This window comes from Mus caroli, unplaced genomic scaffold (assembly GCF_978045245.1).
Source record: "Mus caroli unplaced genomic scaffold, Mus_caroli_1 scaffold_5, whole genome shotgun sequence".
NCBI lineage: Eukaryota > Metazoa > Chordata > Mammalia > Rodentia > Muridae > Mus > Mus caroli.
Genome location: NW_028227260.1, coordinates 96,385,763 through 96,395,599, shown reverse-complemented (window position 1 = coordinate 96,395,599; position 9,837 = coordinate 96,385,763). Strand labels below are relative to the sequence as shown.

At 39.0% G+C, this 9,837-nt stretch overlaps 1 non-coding gene and 1 pseudogene across 1 annotated transcript; one reads left to right on the top strand and one right to left on the bottom strand.

The window, feature by feature from the left end:
• The first annotated feature begins 906 nt into the window (after positions 1-906).
• LOC147004720 (large ribosomal subunit protein eL21 pseudogene) lies at positions 907-1,412 on the top strand (annotated as a pseudogene).
• Positions 1,413-9,340: 7,928 nt separating this feature from the next.
• On the bottom strand, positions 9,341-9,473 carry LOC115030165 (small nucleolar RNA SNORA9). Its single transcript, XR_003835787.1, has one exon. It is a non-coding gene; the product is annotated as a small nucleolar RNA SNORA9 (small nucleolar RNA).
• Between the last annotated feature and the right edge of the window lie 364 nt (positions 9,474-9,837).

Sequence of the window (9,837 nt, the reverse complement as noted above, 5' to 3'; positions counted from 1 at the left end):
TCTTTCTTCCACTGGATGTTTTTAGCTCCCTTGTCGAAGATCAAGTGACCGTAGGTGTGTGGGTTCATTTCTGGGTCTTCAATTATATCAGCTATTAAAAAGAATGAATTTATGAAATTCCTAGCCAAATGGATGGACCTGGAGGGCATCATCTTGAGTGAAGTAACACAATCACAAAAGAACTCACACAATATGTATTCACTGATAAGTGGATATTAGCCCAAAACTTAGGATACCCAAGATATAAGATACAATTTGCTAAACGCATGAAACTCAAGAAGAATGAAGACCAAAGTGTGGACACTGTGCCCCTTCTTAGAATTGGGAACAAAACACCCAGGGAAGGAGTTACAGAGACAAAGTTCGTAGCTGTGATGAAAGGATGGACCATTTAGAGACTGCCGTATCCAGGGATCCATCCCATAAGCAGCTTCTAAACGCTGACACCATTGCATACACTAGCAAGATTTTGCTGAAAGGACCCAAATATAGCTGTCTCTTGTGAGACGATGCCGGGGCCTAGCAAACACAGGAGTGGATGTTCACAGTCAGCTATTGGATGTATCACAGGGCTCCCAATGGAGAAGCTAGAGAAAGTACCCAAGGAGCTAAAGGGATCTGCAACCCTATTGTTGGAACAACATGATGTACTAACCAGAACCCCGGAGCTCTTGTCTCTAGCTGCATATGTATCAATGGAAAGAGAGGCCCATTGGACTTGCAAACTTTATATGCCCCAATATAGGGGAATGCCAGGGCCAAAAGAATGGGAATGGGTGGGTAGGGAAGTGGGGGGCGCTATGGGGGACTTTTGGGATAGCATTGGAAATGTAATTGAGGAAAATATGTAATAAAAATATTAAAAATTTAAAAAAAAAAGAATTGATTAGCTGTCAGCCACCGCAGCCATCTTCCAGTAACTCGCCAAAATGACGAACACAAAGGGAAAGAGGAGAGGCACCCGGTATATGTTCTCTAGGTCTTTTAGGAAACATGGCGTTGTTCCTTTGGCCACATACATGCGAATCTACAAGAAGGGTGATATTGTAGACATCAAGGGAATGGGCACTGTTCAAAAAGGAATGCCCCATAAGTGCTACCACGGCAAAACCGGAAGAGTCTACAATGTCTCCCAGCATGCCGTGGGCATCATTGTCAACAAGCAGGTTAAGGGCAAAATTCTAGCCAAGAGGATCAATGTGCGGATTGAGCACATCAAGCACTCAAAGAGCAGGGACAGCTTCCTGAAGCGGGTGAAGGAGAACGACCAGAAGAAAAAGGAAGCCAAAGAAAAGGGCACCTGGGTGCAGCTGAAGCGCCAGCCTGCGCCACCCAGAGAAGCACACTTTGAGAGGACTAACGGAAAAGAACCTGAGCTGTTGGAACCCATTCCATACGAATTCATGGCCTAATGTACACAAAGAAATAAAATACCAGCACCAGGAAAAAAAAAAAAAAGAATTGATTAGCCATAAAGATGCTCCCCAGCACTATAATTACTGTATTCATCTCCATGGCCTTTCCTTCATCATCCAGTTATAACTTTCCCTTATCTTTGGGTGTTTCCCCCTCCCTCTCTTTTTCCCATAAATGACGTGCTGGAAAGGAGAAACTAATCCTCCTCCTGCCTCGGTACAATGCCTTCCCCCTTCTCTGTCCCGAGAGCCTCCATGTCTACCCATAGAGCACAGGGAAGCTTATTGTCTTTGACAAGACTAATAAAAATAGCCCTGACCTTTGAGAAAAAGCCACTCCTCTAAGGATTGGTCATCAGTAGTTGAATTTATCTGAAAAGGAGCTGGGACTATCAACTCTACTCTCTTGGCTCCTTCCCTATGGTCTTGCATTCTTTAAATGCATTTACAACATTTGATCCCCTAGAATTTCAACTCTGAGTTAGTGCTATGATCATACCACGACTATCATTGACAAGGGATCTAGTGAGGAGAAACCAACTGAAGAATTTCCCATTAGGCACTGAACTTCCACACTGGCCTGGCCCATTTGGAATTTGGCAGGCCCCTTATTAAGGTCTTAGTTTCTACTCCAGGGTCAACATCCCATCCCATAACCCAAAAGTATCTTGCAAATGGGCAAGAGTTTTCTGAGTTTGAGTCTGTATTTCAACAAGATCCTGAACTCGCAATCTTTTCAGTGTGTGTGGTACACATGGACTTCTGACACTTGCTTTCAATCTGTATGGAGACAAAAGCAATTTGAGTGGGAAGAAAGGTTTACACAATTATGACTCAGTTTCTGCTTTGCCTAGTCCTCATGCCTGCCTGTAATTTTGTATCTATTATCTCTGCATTCTACAATTACCCTAGCAGAAAAAATTATATGGCCAAATATTATCATTTCCACCCACAAATGGAATTATTTTTGTTTGCTTTGTGTTTTCAGTCCATAGCCATAACATTCACTTGATAATTCCATTCCAATTATGTATGTCTGTAGCCCTAAAATACAGGGACATCAGAATAATAAGTCTCTAAGCAGATGACTGTACTGTGAAATACAGCATTTATGTCTCATATTTGGAATGTCTAACAGCCTTAATAACAAATATTTTCTGTGAGTAAAAGTCATACTTGGAGCACAGATCCCACTGTTTTGGAGAATGAGACCTATGATGTAACCAAGGGTTCTGAAATGGAACACCATATGCAATAGACAGAACAAGTGTTGGGGGCATGGTCATAGGAGAGCAGGAGTTTGCCAGCATTGTACTGAATTGTTTTTATATTTTCCTAGAGTCCAGAAACCAAAGACTTGAGCCCATCTGTGTTTCCATAGCAGCCACTGAGGAAGCTCTTAGACTAGGAGTCAGAATAGTAACCAGTCATGAGATTAAACCCTCAGTAACCGCCTCCTTCTTTGAGAATTGTTTTGGCCATTTCTGAAAGGTCCCCATATTCATTCTATTGAGAGTAATTATGTGTCTGAAATAAGAACTCTTTTCACTGGGTTCCACATTTTTCTAGTTCTACCCAGTTGAGTTCTTAAATTCATTATCAGTTTATTCATTGATTCACACACTGAGCATGCTATACAATGTTAGGTATAGGATTATTTGGTAGTATTCTTCTCACTTCAATACTGATAGCTTTAATTTCCTCTTTATCAAAAATCATTCCTTTGGGCTGTCAGTCATCCTCTCTGCATCAAGCTCTGAGTAGTGATAACAGCCAGGTGGAAGCTCAATCCAGCACTCTTTGGTTTCCATCTACCAATAACTTACACACATTAGTTGTCCATTTCATTTCCTATATTTTAAATCAATCTACTTTATTTTCCTCTAATCACAGATGCTGCTGCTGCTGCTGCAGGTCATTCCTCTCTTCTCAATACTCTTGTTTTTCAAATTCTTTACAACTTACATCTCTACTTCCAACTGCCCTGGTCAATATTTCTAAGTTCTTTACTCTTTGTGTCCCATTTTCCCAACCAACTTTTTTTTTTAATGACTTCATTTCTTTAGTACAGTGAATACTGGCTGCTCATGAAAAGCCTACCATTTGGCAAACTGGCATCCATGAAAATTCATAGGTTCCATGATCATATTGTTGCACATCCTTCAGCCTGTCTTTGTACCTTCATAATTTTCAAAGGAAATAGAACTGATCAAGCAAGAGTCTCTCCTACTCCACTAATCTAAATCTTCACATACAACTTAATCAAAATGATTTTGTAAAAGATTAGCATGGATTCCCTCTTTACTAAACTCAATAATAATTCCTACACAAACAACTTTTTGATGTACATACCTAACTCACATCTTTCTTTGTACCATGGATCTATAATAACTAACTTCCTATCTCTAATTAGATTTCTCTGAACATAAGACCATAATTAACAAATAGTAAGTCATCGATTCAAACTCCAAATTAGAAATCTGACTATCAATCTGTGTTCCTTCCTTCCCTACACTCCCATACTTGGAAATATATTAAGTCCCATGTATTCATTGAATTTTCGAAATATTCCTTCTGTTTATCCTTGGTTAGAGTCTCACAGAGGCTGAACTTCCTTTCTTCAGTATCTCCGTTGAGAGAAGTGTTACCTTAATGAATTTTCTACCTCACTGATACTGCTCTTACTCCATACCATTCTGTTCTATTGGCACCAAAGAGACTTAAATCTCATGTGACCATGCTGTTCTATATAACATCCTTCAGTGGTATTATTCAGATAAAATCCAGACTCTTTATTATGCCATGTTAAGCTCAGTCTGGGTACTTTTGACCTTACTTGGCACCCCAAATCTCTATATTGTACCAATCCACTATTTTCTACTCTAAGGAGTGCCATTTGGCGCCACATTTGACTCTTCACTTATTCATTAGTACTTAGCTTCTTATTATGCATGATTCCTAAAGAAGGACTACTTTCTCCTATTACAGACTGCCACAGACTGTTACAGAGTGGAAACATAGGAGCACATTGGGCAGTGTGGCACATTTTGGGGAATTTAACTCAAATTTTATCTTAATCTTTGTGACTAGAAGAAAATGGATATATTTATGTATCCTTGAAAGAGGAGATAGAAGGAAGGGTCATCTGCTTTTGATCTTTTGTTTCTGTACTGTCAGCCCCCAAACTTCCTCTTCCATTTTAATTTCCACTGTCCTGTCAAATGATTGACAGTTAAATGAAATTCACATGAAAGATCGTTTCAGTGGGGAGTCTGGGAGGAAGCTAGTGACTGGGACATTGCTATGAAATGAACATGTTTCTCCATATCTCCCAGAGGAGGCTGGATGACTCTTCTTCCTTGGTTTAAAATTGCATCTGTTATGTTGTTATTCCTGACTTCAAGCCCTTGTGGAACGAAGTGAAACTTCCACTAGCCTGAGGTATATCTCCCAAGCAAAGGGGCACAGAAATGACTGTGAATAGATGGGTGACTAAGTGCTCTTTGCATTTGCAAGCCATGACAGAGAATCATTAATACAGCAGCTTTGTGTCTGATCTGCTGATTGAATCATTCTGAGAGACAATTTAAAAGCTCATTCTATGCATCAATTCAGTTTATGTTTATAAAAGAAATGTATATATATATATATATATATATATATATATATATATATATATAAAACTAATAGTAAAAAGTTAAGTGGGTGTCATAAAATGAAGCAGCTATTGGCTTCTGGTTAAAGCTTTTCTAGAAGCCACAAACAGCAAAACACTAGTCCTGTCTTTCTTCAGATGCCATTCTCTTCCATGCAAAAATATGGTCTTTACCTCCTTGGGTGATAAAATGTGATTATTAGCCAACTTAGCAGCCCCTGTACCAAGACATCAGGGAGGCTTGTAGAGGCGCTGGAGATACTGTTTCCCAGCCTGTATTTTTTCTTATTTCTTGACTCTGTTTTAAAGTAAAAATCCAAGGCCCTAAGTGATTAGGGAAGAAGTAAGCATCCTGTCTAGAATTCAGAGCTCAGAAGCTGCCCTAAGAGCCCCCTACCAGGACTGTCAATGCAGCTGACTCTGCTTGCTCACCCTTCATTGCCTGGATTCCTCATTCTTCCAGACTGCTCATTGATGATATCTTTCAAGTGAGATTCATTTAGTTGTCAGTCCCACTAGGAGGTGGGTTGGAAAGGGAAAAATGAATAATGGAGGAAGCTTAGAGGTCTCTCCAAAGCAGCAAAAGATCAAACAACAATGATTATGTCTCTCTAGCTCTCAGTCACATCTCCTCACACAGCCTTCTTCCTCATATAGTGTGGCTTACAGTTTCCATGTGTCTCTTAAAATCAGAGGAACATTGACTAATCTCACATTCATGGACCTGGGAAGTACAGAAATAAAATCTCCTCCCTTCAAAGAACCCAGTTTGTGTAAAATGAGGAGGAAACACAAATCTTAAAATTTAACTGTCCCAGTAGTACAGGTGGTAGAAGTAGGACTGGGCACAGCATATTCAGAGGCCAGGCAGATGCTCTGGCATTCTACTACCTTTCAGATATCAACCTCTGCAACTTTGGTTCATTTCCTAGATGTATTGGCCCCTTGTCCTTTAGTCATGGCATTTAGCAAGATCCCTGCTTGTGTTGCAATTCAGTCTTCCCTGTGACATCTTAAAGGTGTTTTTTTTTTCCTCTATATGTTCAAAATCATTTATTGATAGTAAAAAAAACCTGTTTGATCTATGATGGATTTTTTTATAGATAAAACGCTAATGATTGGATACATGTGTTTTAGGTAACATTGTTGCATATACTAGGAAACTCCTTTCTTGTCAGTGCAGTTTGCCCTTGTCTGTTTTCTTTTCTGCTTTATTCCTGGCACTTTGCATAAGGCTGTATATGTATGGATATTTGTGAAATGCTCCATGCTGTGCTGCATGAAGTTGGAACTTAATTTGCATGAAATGGTTAGGATGTGGGACCTCTAAACATTTACCAATGCTGATTAAGGTGCATTGGAGTTTGGGTCATTTCCTAACGACAAAAATAAAGGTGAGGGAGGCACACTGGCTCCCCATGGCTAGCTTAACAAATGACTATACACATAACTCTTTGAAACATGAATGTATTACCTTTCAGTTCCGGAGGTCACAAGTGTGAAATGAGTCTCACTGGGTTGAGTCTCTTTTGGAGGACCAATGTAAAATCTGTTTCCATATCCCTTTCAGTTTCTATTATTTACCTGTATTCTCTCTCTGGCTCCTGACTCCATCTCACCACCTTCATAGTAAGCAATATCCACCATTTGGAAGGCTGAGACAGTAAGATCTTGATATAGAGACCAGCCTCAGTTATGTAGCAGTTTTCAAGGCCAACCTGATATATATACTATGGCCTCGTCTTAACCTCAAATGCTAGATAAATGTGATGGAACTTTGTCCAATCTGTGGAGCTTGTTGGGGAAATCACTTAAGCCTCAGTTTCATATTCTGTAAAGGAATGATGATGATGATGACGAAGACAGTATTCTTTCCAGCAAACAATTAGAAGTACTTAGCATAGCACCTGTTTCCTAATAGGCAACAGTTAGATGGCAGCTCTCTCTATACAACTTTTTGTCATACATATCTCTTAAAAATTATTACTTTATTTAACTAGACCCCATATTCATTTGTAATCCTTTTGTTTTCTCCCAATTTATTCTGGGTTGAGATTTTAGGAAAATATATTTTCATCTCTTCACTCCAGAGTCATTTCTTTAGCCTTTTTCTATCTTTTAGGCACTATACTGGTATCTATAGATGTGCACAGATTAATAGAAGAGTGGAAAGGAGACTCAAATACCTACCACCAATTAGGTGTTTAGTAGATATTGTATGTTTGGTTCCAATTCTGGTAGCCCTCCTCCTAGGGATGTAGTCTTTTCTTTCCTCAGAGATTTGTTCCCAGGGACAACGAAGATATTTTTTTAAAAATCAAACTAAAGAAAGCCATAAATTACCAACTCATATTGTAAAGCATATAATTGTGTTGAGAATTGTGATAATAGCTTACACTTTGCTCAGATCTGATTACAGCTCAAGGGATAAACACAAGCATGGCAGTCAGTGTTTACCCTGCTAGGCAGTGGGACTCTGGGATTTCAGAAGCATTGCTTTTCCCTCCTCCCAATGCCTAGTTTATTTCAGTTTGCACCCAAAATGCATACTGCACATTTCCTTTTTATAAACAATAAAAATATTCCAGAATGCCTTGGGCTCAAATACAACTGACTTCAGCTCTGATAAATTTGGCAAGATGTCTGCACCATCAGTCCCAATGGAGTCCTTAAAGGTCAGGTAGCTCCACATCCTCATTATACAGGTACGTATTTGATACCTCGAGATGGTGGGACAGTGTTGGGCTTAGACAATTTATTCCTCGCATATAGAGTAGCAATTAAAAATGCCAATAATCTGTTATGTGTTACAGCTCATTGAATCCTTTTAATTATTGTTAGGAATATTTTCTTACTATAGTTGTGTTAAAGAGGTTAAATGAGTCACAAATCTGGATAAAACAGCTGCTATGCAGTGACCTAATAACCTGAGTTTAGATTGCTGGAATTCATGTAAAATCTGAAAGCAGTAATGTGAACATCTGTAATACTATCACCTCTATAGAGACATGGGAGGCAGAGACAGGAGAATCTATCTTTAAGTTCATGGCTCAAATTATCTGGCATATGCAGCAGTGACATATAAGAGATACACTGTCTTATTTTTCACCTTCAAACATCTGAGGTTGCCTTCTGACTTCCACATGTGCACTTCTGGCCCACACATACACACATACGTTGTACACACATACAAAATAGAAATGAAACACACACATATATCATCATACACACTTAAAAACCATCTTCAATGGTCACATATTAATACATACAAAAGGGAATGATAACCTCTCCAAGATTCTTGTCAAGCTATATCTATCACTTTGACTTATTCAAGAGAATTGTCCTGTGATCTTGATCCAAAGCTTTGAGCCTATAGCTAATTCCCAGTTGAAACAACCACTGAACACCATCTCCCACTCATCTTAACCTAGAAATGTTAGCACCCTCTTATTGCCACATAAACCTAGAAAATGTTGATTATGACTCCTTACAAAACAAAGTTCAACATGAATATAATTTGAAAGACTGGGCAGCTTCAGTGTTATTAGGAAAAATTTCTGATATCATCATATAGTAATTGCGACTTGATTTCATTGGCTGGTGCTGTTTTAACTAGGATGTCATTAGCTCCATGCTTTTTTAAATTAATTGATGAACTAACTAATTAATTTGTTTTTCTGTAAACCAGATTGCAGTTTCCCCTCCCTCTACTCAACCCTGTCTGCCCCCCAACTCCTTCAAGCGTCCCTCTCTTGCTCCCCCAACATCCACTCTTCCTCTTTTTCCCTTCAGAAAAGCAGCTCTATACTTTTAATAACCTTCGTTACATTTCTTCAAATCTCCTCCATCAAAATGCAGAAAGGAGGCTAGAATGATCTGAAGCTGTGTTTCAGGAAGTGGAATCAACTTAAAGACCTAACATGATACTTAATTTGCTGGAATGCAGAGTCTCAAACTAGGGTAGCTTAGAGGGTCATTTTGAGACTATGATTAAAAAGCAGTCTTCAGGGAAACGGGTCAGTGCTGTTAATGCATTTCATGTACTTCCTGCTCAATTCATTTGCAGTTTATTTATATCAAAAATGGACTGTAAGTGAGAGGATTGTGTAATAGTGAAACTGGAGAGAGTATGAAAGGATGAGAGTAGGAAACTCTAAGATGCTGGATCCGATGGAAGTTGACTGGGAATAGTGACATCAATCCCTGTTTACCTTAAAGCACCTTATGTGTTTTGTTATCATTTTTTCTAGAATTTCTTTTTTTTCTGCCATATTGTCTGAAATTTCTATAACCTTGTTCTGGAGAGAGCAGGGCAAGGCCTCAAACCACTTCAAAATTGTTCTGGCAAGCACTATAAGAATGCACAGGGTCACTGCAGACCCAAGCATGCTGGTGGCTTGCTAGGAAAACTTTATTCTCTTTTTTTATTAGGTATTTATTTCATTTACATTTCCAATGCCATCCCATTTTCTAGGATTTCAAGCCAGCCTCTTGGTAGTATGTGGCCACATTATTAGATAGATGACAGCCTGTTTTTCATACCATTTTCTCAGGTCCTGAGCCACTATATTTACCAGCCATCCTAACAGTTATCCTGGACAGTTTTGACAAATTTAGCTACATAACTAACTTTTGTCTCTCAAACATCTGAGCCTTTGTGCATCCTGTTGTTAGTGTTCTTCCCTGCCTGAGGACTTTGACATTATCATTTAAGGGTTAGCTCACAATTTATTGTGTTTAATTTTTTTCTTTGTATGTGTGTTGTAT